The sequence below is a fragment of the Geotrypetes seraphini genome, chromosome 10, assembly GCF_902459505.1.
Source record: "Geotrypetes seraphini chromosome 10, aGeoSer1.1, whole genome shotgun sequence".
NCBI lineage: Eukaryota > Metazoa > Chordata > Amphibia > Gymnophiona > Dermophiidae > Geotrypetes > Geotrypetes seraphini.
The window spans coordinates 85,485,551-85,503,299 of NC_047093.1; the positions used below are offsets into that span (position 1 = coordinate 85,485,551).

General features: G+C 44.9%; 1 pseudogene; it reads left to right on the forward strand.

Annotated features, from left to right (window-relative positions):
• Positions 1–15,386: 15,386 nt before the first annotated feature.
• Positions 15,387–16,497, forward strand: LOC117368534 (annotated as a pseudogene).
• The last annotated feature ends 1,252 nt before the right edge of the window (positions 16,498–17,749 follow it).

The following is a 17,749-nucleotide window of genomic DNA, read 5'->3' on the forward strand; positions in this document are numbered from 1 at the left end:
TCCTCCAGCTTGAGTTCCGATCCTCCCCGAGGCTGACGTATTTCCTGTTGCCTCAGCTTTCAACAGCAATCTGACCTGGAGGAGGGGAGAACAAGGCCTGGGAATGCATTTATCTGAGTTTGGGGTTTAGGTTTCTGCCACTTGGTGCTGAATGTAAGACGCGCGCACGAGGACGCGCACGCGTAGACGTCCGCACGTAGACGCCCGCACTAGACGTCCCCACGTAGACGTCCGCACTAGACGTCTAGTGGGGACGTCTAGTGCGGACGTCTACGTGGGGACGTCTAGTGCGGACGTCTAGTGCGGGCGTCTACGTGGGGACGTCTAGTGGGGACGTCTAGTGGGGACGTCTACGTGGGGACGTCTAGTGCGGACGTCTAGTGCGGACGTCTAGTGGGGACGTCTAGTGCGGACGTCTATTGCGGACGTCTAGTGGGGACGTCTAGTGCGGACGTCTATTGCGGACGTCTAGTGGGGACGTCTATTGCGGACGTCTAGTGGGGACGTCTAGTGCGGACGTCTATTGCGGACGTCTAGTGGGGACGTCTATTGCGGACGTCTAGTGGGGACGTCTAGTGCGGACGTCTAGTGGGGACGTCTAGTGGGGACGTCTAGTGCGGGCGTCTAGTGCGGGCGTCTAGTGGGGACGTCTATTGCGGACGTCTAGTGGGGACGTCTATTGCGGACGTCTAGTGGGGACGTCTAGTGCGGGCGTCTAGTGGGGACGTCTAGTGCGGGCGTCTAGTGCGGACGTCTACGTGGGGACGTCTAGTGCGGGCGTCTAGTGCGGACTCAAGCTGGAGGAGGATGCACAAGGTTCTCACGGAGAAATTCACAACCACTCCCTGCAGCTCATAACCCAAATTCCACTCAGCCTGAGAAGGGTTCCGGCACGCAAACTGTTCAACAGCAGCCGAATCAGACAGCGTGCAGGGTCAGGGGGGCTTTGTTACCCGGTCGCATGACTGCTGAAGGCAGCCAAAGCCAGAAAATGTGAACTTTAGGACTGAAGAAAAGGCGAGGGAAAACCTCACTCCTCCCTTGCAATAGGGACACCCTCCTTCTCCCCCCCCCCCCTCTACAGCTCTAACTATGTACCTCACTCCTGCTGGCCCTAGTGCCCTCCATCACACACAGATCTACTAATATACCCCGTTCCTTCCTCGCAGTGCCTTCTGGTACTCACAAACACCCCCCCCCCCCTCCAGATGGCTTCACATGCAGAAAGAAAGTAGGGCGTCTCATTATTTCTCCAGTGCTGGTGCCAAGAAGCAGACAGAGATTCTGATGTACTAAGGAGCACTTTCTCAGAAGCAAAACCTCCCCCTTCCCCAGGAGTGCAGAATTTGGTTTGAGTTGGGTTTGAACTTGCCAGGGCTGGACAAATTTCTTTCAGTTTGGTCCCAGGTATAGACAGAGCGTCTATTGCCTTTTAACTGGATTCCAAGCCTGAAAACATGTTTCCAAGGGTCGGTCCTTGAGGGGGTCGGTCGGCACGGAGACGGAGAGGTATTAGAACTGGGTCAGATCCCCGACCCACCCCGAAGGACCATTCGCCCCCCTGGCCTCCCCGCACTACCTATGAAGCAGCCGCAGCAGGATCGCGACGTCAGCTATATTTGCGCTACTTAGGAGCTGCTTCCTGCGTCGCGGTCCCGCCCCCTCCTCTGACGTCAGAGGAAGCAGCGCCCAAGCAGCTGAGGGATTGCTGACGTCGCGATCCTGCTGCGGGCTGCTTCATAGGTGTGCTGGAAGGTCAGTGGGGCGAGCGGTCCTTCGGGCGTGGGGGGGGACTGAGCGGCAAGGCCGGGAACACCCCCTCAGGGCTGGTACCCGGGGCGGCCCGCCCCCCCCCCGCCCCCCCCCCTAGGTACGCCACTGCTTAAAGGTTGCTTCAATGCGCTTCTATAGCAGATCACTCATTATAAAGCCAAGTTTACCAATTCCTCTAAGGTAGTGTTCTCAAACTCAAACCCTTTGCAGGGCCACATTTTGGATTTGTAGGTACTTGGAGGGCCTCAGAAAAAAATAGTTAATAGTATCTTGCGGTTTTGTATGGGGAGGATGAATTTTAAGAAAATGCTGAAAACTCATTTATTTTCCAATGCCTTCTTATGCTAAGGTATATTTCAGTTGATAATCGCCTATTAGAATTTTTTTTTTTTTTTACAGCAATGTACTGTATGATTTAAAGCTTGCTTGTATTTCTGAATTGATTGAATTTGCGCTTTATCCCTGTTTATAACAGGGATGATTAATGATGTTGTTTAGATATGTCTATGTTATATGTGATAATCGTAGGGAAACAAGATTTTATGTATGTGATATGGAAACCACATAGTTGTATGCGGTATATAAATTTTTTAATACATAAATAAATTTAAAATAAATAAATAAATCTTGATAAATCTTTCCTTTTGGCTAAATCTTAATAATAATATAGTAATTTACAGTTAAAGAGACATATGATCAAGAAACTGTTTTATTTTACTTTTGTGATTATGATAAATAGTACCTGGCGGGCCGCAAGTTTGAGACCACTGCTCTAAGGGATACTATAGAGTCCACAACAGGTTCAGTCGTACTTCCTTCCAAGTTCACCCATAAACCCCTGCCAATATATTTCAATGCCAGACTAAATGCTATACTATTTCCATTCCATTAACATTTGTAATTTGCTACTAATGACAATAAAGCTTATTTTTGTAACTTTAACAGAAACTTCTGTTGAACACAGCCTAAAGAAAAGTCAGGTAGACTATGCTTGAGGGTTATATGCCGATCAGTTTCCTAGGATATCCCTAATAAATAAGCATAAGACAGATTTACCTAGAGGAGGGCAATCTATAATTGGCAGTGATACTTTGTGAATTAAAGTTATCCTTTACTTCCAAAATGGTCGCCAAATCAACCTCTGCAGAAATAACAGCCTTATCCTCTGATTTTACTCAGATTCTCTCCACTCTGCCCTCCCCAGCAGAAACAGGAAGTTGTCAGAGAAGGCGGCCACAGTGGAGAGAAGATAGCGGGACCAGCGGCAGGGTAGCTCCTTAAATAGCTACCGCTGCCTGGCAACTTTTACAGTACATTAAAGGTAGATGTGGGGGGGAGGGGGATGTGAAAAATGCCAATTGGGGAGAGAAAAGTGAAAGGGTTAGATGCCAGGAAGGGGAGCAGCAGAGAGAGTTCAGTAAGATGCCACTCCCTCAAGAGTGTTGCCTGAAGATATTGGACTCAGGGGAGGGAGTGGGAGTAAGGAGAGATGTTGGACTCAAGTAAGGAAAGGAGGGAAAGATAAATTTAGGGATGGGAAAAGGGAGGGAGGGAGAGAAAAATGTCAGATTTGGGAGATGGATAGGGAGAACAGAGGGGCTAGAAGGGGGACAGGGAGCGATAGCAGAGAGGGGGCAGAAGGAAGCTAGGGAGAGAATGGAGGGGGAAGGGGAGGGAGAGATAGCCTTTGGGAAGGGGCAGGAGAGGGAAAGTTGGTGAAAGGGGGTCAGGGAGAGATGGTAGAGGGTATGGAAGGGGGAGAGGGACAGATGGACTTGTGGAGGGGAAAATGAGGAGAGAAAGGGAGAGATGGACTTGGTAGAGGAGGGCAAAATGGGGAGATAGGGAGAAATGGACTTGGTGGAGGAGGGCAAAATGGAGAGAGGGAGATATGAACAGCTCATAGATCGCAGAGGAAAGAAGATATAGGGAAACGTGGAACAGATATGTACTCAGGGCCAGAAATGGGAGGGAGGGAGGAAGGGATGTAAGACTTGAGAAGAGGGAGTAGAAGGGCAGAAAGGAGAGATGTTGGACTTAAGGGAGGGAGGGAGGGAGGGAGGGAGAGAAAGAAAGAGAGGAAAGAAATGCTGGGTTACAAGGGTAGAGTAAAGGACAAGGAGGGTGATGCTAAAAACGGTAAATCAATGTGAGAGAGTTGTGAAGAAGATGAGTGAGAGGAGAATAATGAGTACAGACAGTAGAAATGTGGTAATGGGGAGCAGATAAAAGGAAATAGGAAGATAGGAAATGTGAAAGTAAGGGGATAAGAAAAGGAGATAGAAAGTTGATTAGATTAAAAGTGAAAAAGGAATAAACCAAGAGTTACATTTGAGTGGATAGAGGCAGAAAAGAAAAACATGGAAGAGAGCACTTTAAAAGAAAGATAAGAACAGCCATACTGGGTCAGACCAATATATAAGCTGCATAGACACTATGTTATAGATCAGATGTTCCTATCTTTGACATGATATTGCCTTGGTTAAATAAACTGATTAAACTTAAAAAACTGTGTCATTAAAAGCGAATCAAATCAAAAAAAGATTGAACTGAAAAAATGTTCCCTGAAGCGGGCAGCACTAGTACAGAGAATAGACTTGTGGTAATGGGAAATAGTTGAATGATAAATGGGAATAGGAGGCTGGGGAAGGGGCAAGATGGGAAATAGGAGAGTTAGGGGGTGAGTGAAGGAGATGGAAAACTGATAGGTAGGTGCTAAGTAGAAAGAAGCCATGGCATAGTAAGGGGGGGGCTGGGAGTGGTCCTTCCCGGGCGCCATCTTGGTGAGGGCACAGGCACCCATCCTCCTCTCTGCTCCCCCTTCCCCCCTGCTGCACATGTGTGCTACTTCCCTTCCCCAATACCTCTGTAACGTTCCTGACGGGATCAGTAATCCCCAAGCTACTGTCATGCCATTATTGACTCTTCCTCTGATGTCACTTCCTGGACCCGCACCTAGGAAGTGATGTCAGAGGAAGAGCTGATGCTGGCATGACAGCAGCTTGGGGGTTGCTGCTCACGCCAGCAACATTACAGAGGTACGGAGGAAGGGCAATGGTGTGCACTTGGCAGGAGGGGGCAGGGAAGGAGCATGTGGAGGTGAGTGGGCAGAGAAGAGTGGTGGGGAGGGGTGTCCAGAGGGGCACAGCAGTGGGTAGACCGGTCAAGCTAACTGTCCATCGAGGGCCATATCCTGTTTCCAACTGTGGCCAATTCTGTTCAGAAGTAGCTGGCAGCATCACAATGACTGAAAAGGACATTGTGAAGCCTATCTTTCCCACATCCTGTGGACTTTACCAACTACATTTCATCAGGACATATGGATATATGTGGTGGGACATTATCTGCCTACTTGATTTTACTGGCTGCTATGCTAAATGCTGTCATCACATTCTCTGTCATTAATTGCAAGAGTTGATGTATTATGTTGAAAAGCTAATTACAAGGTGATGTTTAAGTAATCACCATTTGTAATTGTGTTTTGAATGTATGTGTCCTAATCCTGTGACTAAAGTAGGAAGATATGGATTTGCTAGACCTCTGTTCCCTGCAAAAGAAGGGTACCTTCTTTTGAGTTATGAAATAGTGCTATATAGTACTGTAGGCTATTGCGGGTCTGAAAACTCCCAGAAATAATAAAGGCTATTTGGTGGCTCCTAGAATGAAATGTGATGAAGACTGTAATTAATGACACTTTGAGAAAATGCTGACCATTCTCATTGAATAGTCCCAGGCAAAGAGAAAAAAACTAAGGGTCAGAAAGGAAATTCTTCTTTGAGCAGATTAGACACTGTTAGACATGTTGGTTTAATTGGGCATACCTGAATTGCTCCTCTTAGACTCGTTTGATATTAATTTTAACTTTTTATTCTTATATTACTGTTTTGTTAACAAGTATTCTAGCATGTCTATATTAATTTGTGTTTCCCCAAAATGTGGAAGCATTATTATTGTTATAAACTTCAAAAAGAGATGAGTAAAATAAAAATTACTATTATCAATACAAACTTGGAGTTTCTTTTTTTTAATATTCTTTATTAATTTTTGAAACTTCAATTGTGTACAACAAAAACTTTGAGTTTCAAAATTCTTCACAGGGATTATCAACCCTTATGATCATTTTTCTCATGTTGTTTCAGTGACATGGATCTGAGACTACAGAGCAGGTCACTGAAACAGCATAGTGGCCAAAGAGGAAGAGCAGTAACCATCAGGGACCATGGCCATGCAGCCAGCAGAATCATGTGTGGGGCCTTGGAAAAGGTGCAAACAACTATTTCCCAAATACATGTAATAAGGAAGGACAAGTGACAGAAAGGACATGGTAAGAATGTCTATTAATCCAAACATGACAAGGTCATGTTGTAAAGAACAGGTTATCAATAGCAACAATTGTTTCTTAGAATACAGACATCTATGACTACTATGACACCACATGACATCACATGTGAAAGGTAATGCAAGCAAATACCACTTTCAGTTAAGCAATACAGGCATGGACAATACAACAATGAACTGCTGGAAGTCCACATTTTTAAAAAAATAATCGCCTATTTAGACATCTTGGCCAGGCTATCCAAACATAGGATGTCTAACTTTTTTAGCCATTTTTGACAAATCCAAGCCATTTAGTCATAGGATGGACCAACATTGTAATGGACTGGCTACACAGACATGCAAACAGAGCAATAAGAACATAAGAATTGCTTCTGCTAGGTCAGACCAGTGGTCCATCGTACCCAGCAGTCCGTTCACGCGGCAGCCCTTAGGTCAAAGACCAGTGCCCTAACAGAGACTAGCCTTACCTGCATACGTTCTGGTTAAGCAGGAATTTGTCTAACTTTGTCTTGAATCCCTGGATGGTGTTTTCCCCTATAACAGCCTCCGGAAGAGCGTTCCAGTTTTCTACCACTCTCTGGGTGAAGAAGAACTTCCTAACGTTTGTACAGAATCTATCCCCTTTTAACTTTAGAGAGTGCCCACTCATTCTCTCTACCTTGGAGAGGATGAACAACCTATCTTTATCTACTAAATCTATTCTCTTCATTATCTTGAATGTCTCGATCATGTCCCCTCTCAGTCTCCTCTTTTCAAGGGAGAAGAGGCCCAGTTTCTTTGATCTCTCACTGTACGGCAACTCCTTCAGCCCCTTAACCATTTTTGTCGCTCTTCTCTGGATCCTTTTGAGTAATACTGTGTCCTTATTCATGTACGGTGACCAGTGTTGGACGCAGTATTCCAGTTGAGGGCATACCATGGCCCAGTACAGTGGCATGATAACCTTCTCTGATCTGTTCGTTATCCCCTTCTTAATCATTCCTAGCATTCTGTTCGCCCTTTTCGCTGCTGCTGCGCATTGCGCGGACAGCTTAATTGACTTGTCGACCAGTACTCCCATGTCTCTTTCCTGGGGGTTCTCTCCAAGTACTGCACCAGACATCCTATATTCGTGTACAAGATTTTTGTTACCGACATGCATCACCTTACACTTATCCACGTTGAACCTAATTTGCCATGTCGCAGCCCATTTCTCAAATGTATTTATGTCACGTTGCAGGTCTTTGTAATCCTCCTGCGTCTTCACTACTCTGAATAACTTCGTAACGTCTGCAAATTTAATCGCCTTACTCGTCGTACCAATTTCCAGGTCATTTATAAATATGTTGAAGAGCATGGGTCCAAGCGAACCCTGCAGCACTCCACTTGTGATGCTTTTCCAGTCTGAGTATTGTCCATTTACCCTCACTTTCTGTTTCCTATCTGCCAGCCAGTTTTTAATCCACGTGAGTATTTTACCCTCGATTCGATGGCTTGCAATTTTTCAAAGTAGTCATTCATTCGGAACCTTTTTGAACGCCTTCTGAAAATCCAGATATAGAATGTTGATAGTGTCACCCTTATCTATCTATAAATGTTTACTTCCTCAAAGAAGTGCAGCAAGTTCGTCAAGCAAGATCTTCCTTTGCTGAAGCCGTGCTGGCTGATCCTTATCAGATTGTGTCTTTCAAGGTGATCAATGATGTGGTCCTTTATCAGCACCTCTACCATCTTTCCCGGTACCGAGGTCAGACTCACTGGGTCTGTAGTTTCCCAGATCTCCCCTCGAACCTTTCTTGAAGATTGGCGTAACATTCGCCTCTTTCCAGTATTCCGGAATCCTTCCTGATTTGATTGACAGATTGGCTATTAGTTGAAGCAGTTCAGCTATAGCCCCTTTCAGTTCCTTGATTACCCTCGGATGGATGCCATCTAGTCCTGGGGATTTATCACTTTTAAGCCTATCAATCTGCCTGCATATCTCTTCTACACTGACCGTCAACTCTGTCAGTTTCCCGTCTTCGTTTCCTGCATATAGCCTGTCGGCTTCCGGTATGTTGTGTACAGTATATCCTCTTCAGTAAATACAGACAAAAAAATATGTTTGTCAGCGATGGCTTTGTCCTCCTTTAGCACTCCCTTTATTCCATGGTCATCCAACAGCCCCACCGCTTCCTTCGTGGGTCATTTCCCCTTAATATATCAAAAGAACAGCTTGAAGTTTTTTGTGTCCTTGGCTATTTTTTCCTCATAGTCTCTTTTGACCCCTCTTACCACCTTATGGCACCTGCTTTGATGTTGTTTGTGCTTTTTCCAGTTTTTGTCCATTTTTGACCTTTTCCATTCCTTAAACAAAGTCATCTTGTCTCTGATCTCTTTTCTTCACCGCTACAGTAAGCCACACCGGTCGGTTCCTTGTTCTTTTTCTTCTTGGATCCCTTGTTGATACGCGGTATATATAGATTTTGCACCTAGGTGACTGTGTCCTTAAAAAGGGACCATGCTTGCTCTAGTGTTTTTACAGTGCTTATCCTTTTCTTAATCTTCTCCCTTCTCATCCATTCATAATTCCTTTTTCGGAAGTTCAGTGCCGTGGCCGTCATTCTGGATCAATGTTTTGCCCCTGTGTCCAGGTTGAAGCGGATCATATTGTGATCACTGCTTCCCAGCGTCCCTTTTACTTCTATACCTTGTGCCGGTCCTCATAGTCCATTTAGAAATAAGTCCAGAATTGCATTTCCTCTCGTATTTTCCTTGACAAGTTGTTCCAGGAAGCAGTCGCCTAAAGCATCCAGGAACTTGGTCTCCCTACTTCAGCTGGAGGTGCCTAAGTTCCAGTCTATCCCCGTATAATTGAAGTCACCCATGATAACTGTGTTGCCTCCCTTGCAGTTGCGTTTAATCTCATCCATAATTTCTCCATCAATTTTTTTGGACTGCCCTGGGGGTCGGTAGTAGATGTCGATCTTCGTTTCCATTCCATTTGTTCCTAGAATTTTGGCGTGTTCTCTCCGGTAGACTCAAGCCAGGCCAAAACACACCTTCCAACATGCCCCCTTGAAGTTTGGATGCTCAGCAGCTGGAACACCTCACAAGACATCCAGAAAGATGGTTTTGAAAATCAACATTTGGACATCACAATGATTAGGATGTCAAAGTGCCAATTTATGATTTTTTTTTTTTTAGGATGTCTTTATTTTTGAAAATGCCCCTAATTAGTAGTCATACTAGGATATATAGAGTTTACTTGTGTAAAAGCCAATTTCAAAAAGCTACAAAGACACATTGGGAGTCATATGCATATGTATATTGCTTACACATGTAACATCTAAACACTAGTATGACTACCAATGTGTCTATGCGGGGGGGGGGGGGTTATTGATTTTTTGCACTTGTAAGCTATACTGTACTGTATACCTGATAGTAAGACTATCAATTTTTCTGATCAAACTGATTGGGGTAGTTAGGCTTCAGATGTTGCTTGAATCATTAGAGATGTCAGTTTATACATCTGAGGATCAATACATACTTTTTCTCTAATAAAGGATCATCTTAAAGTCTCAATATAAGATGTACGGCGTCTGCATCTATGAGACAAACATGTTTTTCTTGTTACATAGAGCTTTTTGGGCCCCTCTTCGATTACAGAAATTAAATAGTTCCAAGTCTAACAGATGCTGGCACTATCATCTCGATGTAGGGACATTGGATCATCTACTGTTCTATTGTCCCTTGATACTTAAATTTTGGAGATCCATTTGGGGTCAAGTGAATAAATTATTGGAAAATCCAGTGGCATTGACGTACGATACTGTGCAATTTGGCACGTCAATGAGACTAAAAGCCAAATATTTTCTCATAATAACAAACTTCTCTTTATAATGACAGGGGCTGCCATACAACTTATTTTGAAGAACTGGAAAAACTGGGATCGGTTAAATTATACTTTCTGGTAGGAATCTCTATGCCACACTTTTAAAATGGAACGTATGATGGCCATACAACAGGGATATTATAGGAAATTTATGGATGTTTGGGAACAATTGACAAAATTCTGTAAGGAATGATAATTGATCTTATTTTTGGCCCTTTCAACATACACATCCAGGGTGGGTGGGTGGAGGTGAAAAATGCACTATTATTTCAATTTGGGAAAGGTTTTTGAAAGATTCTATGACTTTGTGTTTTCTTGTTAATTATTGGGTGGGTGGGAAGGTTAAAATGATTGCTCATGTATGTCTGTAAGATGAATGTGCTTTTCTTGGTATTAATTAGTTCAGAGGAAACTTACTAAAATGGCTGTTCTCATCTTAAGGCACCTGGGAACAAGTTTAAACATGTATACCATGGAAAAAAGGCAGAAAAACAGGGAGACGATAAAGGTATTTAAACATCTCCTAGGCATAACTGCATGAGAGCTTAAGTCTCTTTCAATATAAAGGAGGCTCTGGAATAAGAGATCAAAAAGGGAGTCAAGAGTAATCTAAGGAAATATGTCTTTAGATGAAGGATAGTAGATGCTTGGAATTTAAGACAGCATGGGACAAGCACAGAGATTCTTCGAGGAAGAGATAAGGATAGTAGAACCAAGCAGTTTTTATGAAAGGAGAGATGAATAGTTGATGGTTTTTACTTGTTGTCATGCTCTGTTTCTACTTAACAACAATTGCTAAGCAAAGTGATTATTGAAGCATCAGTCCTCTTCTAGAGCATGCGAAAGATGAATGTAGGTTACCTCTCCTGTGTCTCTTAGGATTTACTTGACCATTTGGCACTCGGAACATAATGCAATCTTCTGAAGACTTTCAGGGATGGGAATAGGGAAGGGGGTTCTATGCTGATTCTTCAGGGGAGGATAGCCAAAAAGGATGATATCTAGGATCTTTTACAGGATTCTGTATAGTAAATTATGTTCCAACCTTGTGCCAGAGATTTTTGAAAGGAAATGTTCCACCCATACAAATCAAGCTAACTCGAAGTCTTTTAAAAAGAAACAGACTGGCATTGATAGCCAAAATAAACCAACAGTACCAATTTTCCACACTCTTCTTCTTTCTTTCTTGTAGATTAGAAAAGCCTGCACAACCTAATGAACCTCGGACAGCTCATACGCCTCTTCCAATTTTTCATTTTCAGTTTTTCTGGCTGATTAAGTTCCATTTTTGCTGAGAGTATAAAATATTAATCCCTTCATAAACAGGTAGAATTGTTTCATACCTGAACAACCAAAAAATACTGACGGGAAATGAGCAATGTAACTGGTGAGGAACCAGAATTGTTAAAATTCACATATATACAGTATATTTCCATTTCAGTGGTTTTCCAGTCTAATAGTTTTTCATTGTCTGTTATTTCAATGGCATGTCTGTCCTATGCCATGGTCAAAATCCACAGGAGGATCTCTGGCATCTTTCTGAATTGTTTAGTCTGAAGCAGCCTTATTCCCTTCTCTACCTTTTCTCCTCTCTCAAAGTTGCATTGCACCTTTCTCTCTCGTATTTTCCCCTTAATCTCCTCTTTTTAGGCTGACTATAATCATTACACCCTAGCCTGTGTCTCTCATATCTCTCTTTGCTTGCTATTTTTCAGAAAGTCTCAGGTTCAAGCAGCAGAACATGTATTCATGTTTAAAAATTCCCCGGGGTTCTGCTTTTAAAACATTTTCCTGATTCAGAAGGTGTTATTTTTATTATATTGCTCTGCTGCTTTAAAGTTCAAATATTTAGACGTATGTTCCCAGGGCTTTTAAACCATGTGTTTAACTCCATACCTTCTCACTGTTCTCACCTCTGGTTTCTCTTGCAATCGCATAGGAGGGGAGTGTGGCGCAGAGGTTAAAGCTACATCCTCAGCATCCTGAGGTTGTGGGTTAAAATCTATGCTGCTCCTCGTGACCCTGGGTAAGTCACTTAATCCCCCCATTGCCCCAGGTACATTAGATAGATTGTGAGCCTGCAGGGACAGATAGAGAAAAATGCTTGAATAAATTCATGTAAACCTTTCTGAGCTCCCCTGGGAGAATGATATAGAAAATTGAATAAATAAATAATAGCTCACTGTTTAAATTTAACGTGCAGTTATGAAATTTAACGTGCATATATGGTGGTGTCTTGGAAAGTAGATATATGCGTGGAGGGGCATAATAAAAAAAAAACCATCTAAGTCCCCTTTTGGCCTAAGTCCTTAAACGTTCAAAGCAGAAGCAGGGAAAGTGTCCATAACCAAAACAAACATCCTTGTTTTGATTATGGCCTGCCTCTACTAAATGCCCAGATCACCACTATGTCTAAAAGTACATCCCCACGACGTCTACACTTTTTGGCCATAATGAACCAAAAAAACGCCTAAACCCCAAACGTCCAACAGAAGGGCTTTTAGGCGGAGGAGCCAGTCCTTCACCTAAAAGCTGAATTCTGCAACCGGTATCTGTCAAAAACAACACCGGTTACAGAATCCCCCCCCCCACAATAATCCAGGCAGGAGGGTGCCCAAGCCCTCCTGCCATGTTGAACCGCGAACCCCCCCCCCCCCACAACATCGGGGCAAGAGGGAGCCCAAGCCCTCTTGCCCCGTGGCAGCCGCAGCACCCCCGATGATATCGGGGCAAGAGGGAGCCCAAGCCCTCTTGCCCCAGCAACCCCCCCTACTGGATTGGGCCAGGAGGGAGCCCAAGCCCCCCTAGCCCTGGAGACCCCCTACCCCCCACTACAATACAGGCAGGAGGGATCCCAGGCCCTCCTGCCTTCGAAACAATCCCCCTCCCCCAACGACCGCCCCCTCAGATCCCCCGATCGGACCCCCCCACCGACCCGCGACCCCCCCAGCTGACTCCACGACCCACCCCATCCCTACCACTTCCCCATACCTGTACGTTGGCCAGACGGACGGGAGCCAAGCCATCCCGTCCAGCAGGCCAGCCAGGTCCAGAATGGGGCCTGAGGCCACTGAGTCAATCAGAATAGGGGGGGTCGCCGGGGGGAATAGGGGGGGAATAGGGGAGGTCGCCGGGGCCAGGAGAGCTTGGGCTCTCTCCTGGCCCGTTAAATCGGAGGGGGGGTCGCCGGGGCCAGGAGAGCTTGGGCTCTCTCCTGGCCCGTTAAATCAGAGGGGGGTCACCGGGGCCAGGAGGGCTTGGCTCCCTCCTGGCCAGAACGAGTCAGGGGGGCATGATCGCTGTGGCAAAAGGGCTTGGGCTCCCTCTTGCCCTGATGTTGTATGTGTGTGTGGGGTGATGCATCATGGCAGGAGAGATGCCTCATCTCCCCTACCGCGATGCCATCACTCCTCTACCCGAGCTGCCGCGACCCGCGACAGGAGAGATAGGGCATCTCTCCTGCCGCGGGTCACGGCAGTTTGGGTAGAGGAGTGATGGCATTGCGGTAGGGGAGATGAGGCATCTCTCCTGCCGCGATGCTTGCGATGGGTAGGTTGCCGGGCCGCTGAACTGATGGCGCCAGTGGCCATCAGCTCAGCGGCCCCTTTTTCGGCACTTAGACCTGATTTGACTTTGTCTAAGTCAAAAAGGTCTAAGTGCCGACTAGGCAACCTGTTAATGTTTTGGTTATATCTGTTGTATGCCTAAGTGTAGGTCGGCCCACCTCCCGCCCACTGCCCGCCCTTTCCCCTCCTCTAAACACACCTCTTTTCTCTCTGTGCGTTTAGTGGCAGGGGAAAGGCCTAAACTGTTTTTAGATACGTCTAAAAACCAGCTTTGGTTATGGGTACTTGGACGATCAGGCTTTTTGATCGTCCAAGTAGCCATTTATGACACTTTTTAGACGTTTTTTTTTTATTATTATTAACCCCATAGTGCACAAAGGAGAGAAAAGATTTTTACAAATCAGACCCCTCAGTACATGTTATCTGATTTTGAGTCTTTTTTTCTATTTCCAGTCTTCCTAATTGTGATATGAATATTTTTGCATACTTCTTTGCATCCTGGTTTAATATGGGCCTTATATTTAACATTTAAAAACTTTTGACCAAGTAGATCAAGATACTGCCGCCTAAACCATGCTGGGAAAGCTTGCTGCCAATATTCAGTGGCATGCAACAGGTAGTGCTGCTGAATATAGGCTCTAACCACACATTCAAAAACTGGGCAGTGAAGGTGCGGACTAGGGGTGGAGCTAGAACATATGCAGACAAGAGACCATATTCTGTGCCAGTGTCTGCATATCTAAATGTCCAAACAGGACTTTACTAAAGGCTCCTGTAAAGCTCCTATCTCTGGTTGCTTAGCTATGTGGGTGTTGGCACAAATATCAGCTGGCACCCACATAACTTCTGGGTCATGGCTGCTCAGTCACCAATCCAAATCCCTGATCTTCCCAATCCCCCAGCACCCAAATCTAATCCTCCCACTAACTCAGCATTCCCCATTCTAATCCTTGCAGCTCAGGTCCCCCTGTTCCAATCCCCCCAGTTCTACACTCCAGATGCCCCTCTATCCATCAAACCCCATGAGAACCCCAATTTGTCCTTATATGGTAGACTGACCACCTAGTAGTGGTAATGGAAACTACTGTCAGGGATCAGCCGGCACCATTTTGCATTCAGAAACAGATGAAATAGGAGCAGAAGGAAACTACTCCTGCACCTTCTGCTGGATCAACAGGGATTGCCCCCAGGTAAGTCCAGAGTCCTCAGGGAGTCAGAGTAGGTGGGAGAAGCATTGGGGGTGCTGAGTTAGGTGGATTGGATCAGGAATTGCTGAACTGTGGGGAGGATTGGAATGTGGGTGCTGAGTTGGGGACAGAAACGGAACCTGGCGGGTGTAGAGAGGATTGGATCCGGAAGTGGTGGTGGGGGTGGGGGGGTGAAGGACTTAACAGATCCTCTTATGCAGGACTTGGCTAATATTTAGCCAAGACCTGAATATTAATAGGAATCTGCACAAGTGTCAGCAGCCAGCACATGCCTGGTGATGCACAGATATATTGAGGTATAATTTAGCTAACCACCACTGACTGAGCATTGACTGGAAATATCTTTATTACTATTAGACCAGTAAGGGTACGGCCCTTCAACTCATGGGAAATTAACAGCGATGTCAAGCGTGTGATTCAGATGCAAGGGAGCTCTACAGTACATGTAGTACTAATCAAAAATAGCCAAAAGAGCTCCAAGAGCTTTACCTTCAATAACTCCTATTCATCTCAGAAGAACCAAACTTTGCCTCACAGCAAAAAGTATATAAGGATGTTGGAGAGGAGATGTTTTTGCATGCTTTTGAAGGGTACAATGTTTGTATCTTTGCTTATGAACAAACAGGAAGTGGAAAATCCTATACCACGATGGGCAAACAAGAGAAGGACCAGTAAGGAATCATCCCAAGGATTTGTGCCAATCTGTTTGCTAGAATTAGTGAAAACAAGTGTGCTAACCTCTCTTTCTCAGTGGAGGTGAGTTATGAGTACATAGAAATTTACTGTGAACGTGTGCGGGACCTTCTTAACCCTAGAAGCAAGAGCAACCACCCTGAGCAGGCACAGCTAGAAGGAGAGAGGAACAATACCAGTGTAGAGATGCAGCTGGAGCCCATGGATTGGAACTTTAATCAGAAGTTGCTGCTAGAGAAGCAAAGCATTGATATCAAACTAGAGATGGAGAAGAGACTACAAGACTTGGAACAGCAGTGCAAGAGAGTGAAGGAGGAGATTGACCTCTTACTGGAGCAGCATACACTGTATGCCAACTGAGACAGTGGGGATGACTCCGATAAATGCTCATGTGAGGAGTGTTGGAAGCTGATTTCCTTTCTGCTAATAAAGTATAGACCATTGTGAAGAAATTTGGGATACCTGGTAGTGACAAAATGCATGAACCTATCTGGGTCTACCAGATTCCAAAAGCGCCGACACATTAGCAAGGACCCAAAATGGGTGACCATGGCATATCTAAAGGTGCAGGTTGTGAAGGAAATCTACTATGAAGTGGCACTCAATGACTTCAAGCACACCTGACAGAAGATTGAAGCTATGGCCATTGTCAATATGAAAGAGCTGTGCTGCATGTATAGCAAGATGGATCCTAATGAGAAAGACACATGGAAGCAGTGCCCCATGATGTTTGGAACACTATGGGTATGGCTGAGACCGAGGGGAGAATAGCACCAATGATGGAGGAGGAGGGTCTAAAAGTGTAGATGACCTGTGGACACACATTGACAAGCTGACTGATGTCCTGCAGGAAGTGAAGCTGCAGAACAATATGAAGGATGAGGAGATACAATCCCTGCAGTATCCACACACTGAAGATGAAGAAAGTCATTCCTGTGTCCCAGTGAGGAAAATGCTGAAACTGACTGGATCATGCAGTGGTACACGGAATGCTTGGAGGAGATGGAACGAGGTGGCTCAGGCACCCAGGATTGTGAAATGGAACTTTATAATGATGAGCGGGTGACCAGGTTCCTTCTGCCGAGGCCAGCTGCAATGGCTGAAGCAAGAGAAGATGCGGCTGTAGAACCTTCAGCAACAGAAAATTGCCAAATGTCTGCGCAAGCACACAGGTCCTCTGGAGTGCAAGTAATGCTTCTCATTCAAGAGCAACCTACAACACCATTATTCTTGGGGGCCCAACTCCGCCTTCATGTTTTGAATTGGGGATACCAAAAACCCCTCTCTCCCTACAGAAGACAACCAAGTATCGGTATTAAAGTTGGTAGAAAGCAGAGATCCTCCCATGGAGCCAGCAGGAGATGAGGTAGGGGTGCCACCAGTTGGGCTAATACAGAATCCCAGGAGGAACTGGTACAGTTATAGCCCTAAGCCTTACCAAAGCAAAACCAACAGTAGCAAGGGGACCAACAGCGCCAGAAAAACCACTACCAACAGCAATACTGATGGAACTCACTGGATGGGAATGGCAAAAAGCCTAAATGTGCTCAGCAATATTTCAGTCCTCAGGGCAAGGAGTACCCCAATCAGGAGCACATTCAGCCATGCAAGCATCAACATCAACCAAACCACCACTAAAGTCACTACAACTATAATAACAATCACAGTCATCACCATTACTACACCGGAGAAACTGATGCCCGTGGCACTTACCAGGACAAAGCCTACAAGTATCACCCATACACACCTCTACCATAGATGTGAAGGCAGAATTTAGCTCCTGATCTTAATGAAAGTGACTTTTCTATTTAACTCATAGGTGGATGGAGAAAAGGATTTAAAACTAATGAGACATGTATGTGAAATGGAAGAACTAGAACATGTTGAAGTTGGAGATGAGGATGTGCAAAGATTGAATGGCTGGATGAGTAGCAGGGATAGGATAGCATGAAGGAAAATCTTTATAAAGATGGAATGAGATGAGCTGCGATTTCGAAAGGTATTAGAGTGGCACTTTTTAAAACCCTTTATGAAAGGTCTTTAGGGTAAGCAGGTGGGCAATGCGAGAAATTGAAATATAGAGATGATTAGTATTTGATTTGCAAAATACTTATTTATAATGTCCAGCTTTCTCCCTAAAATGAGGTGCTTTCCCTCCAGATACAAAAGGGGAATGACTTCCCATCATGGTCAGAAGAGATTAGTTTCCTAGTAATACCTAGCAAGGATCAGCTGTTGTCTTACATGAGAAAGTTTTTTTCTTCCCAATTATGATATGAAATGCGACACTATCTCCTATTGGAAACCAGGTTATTTGC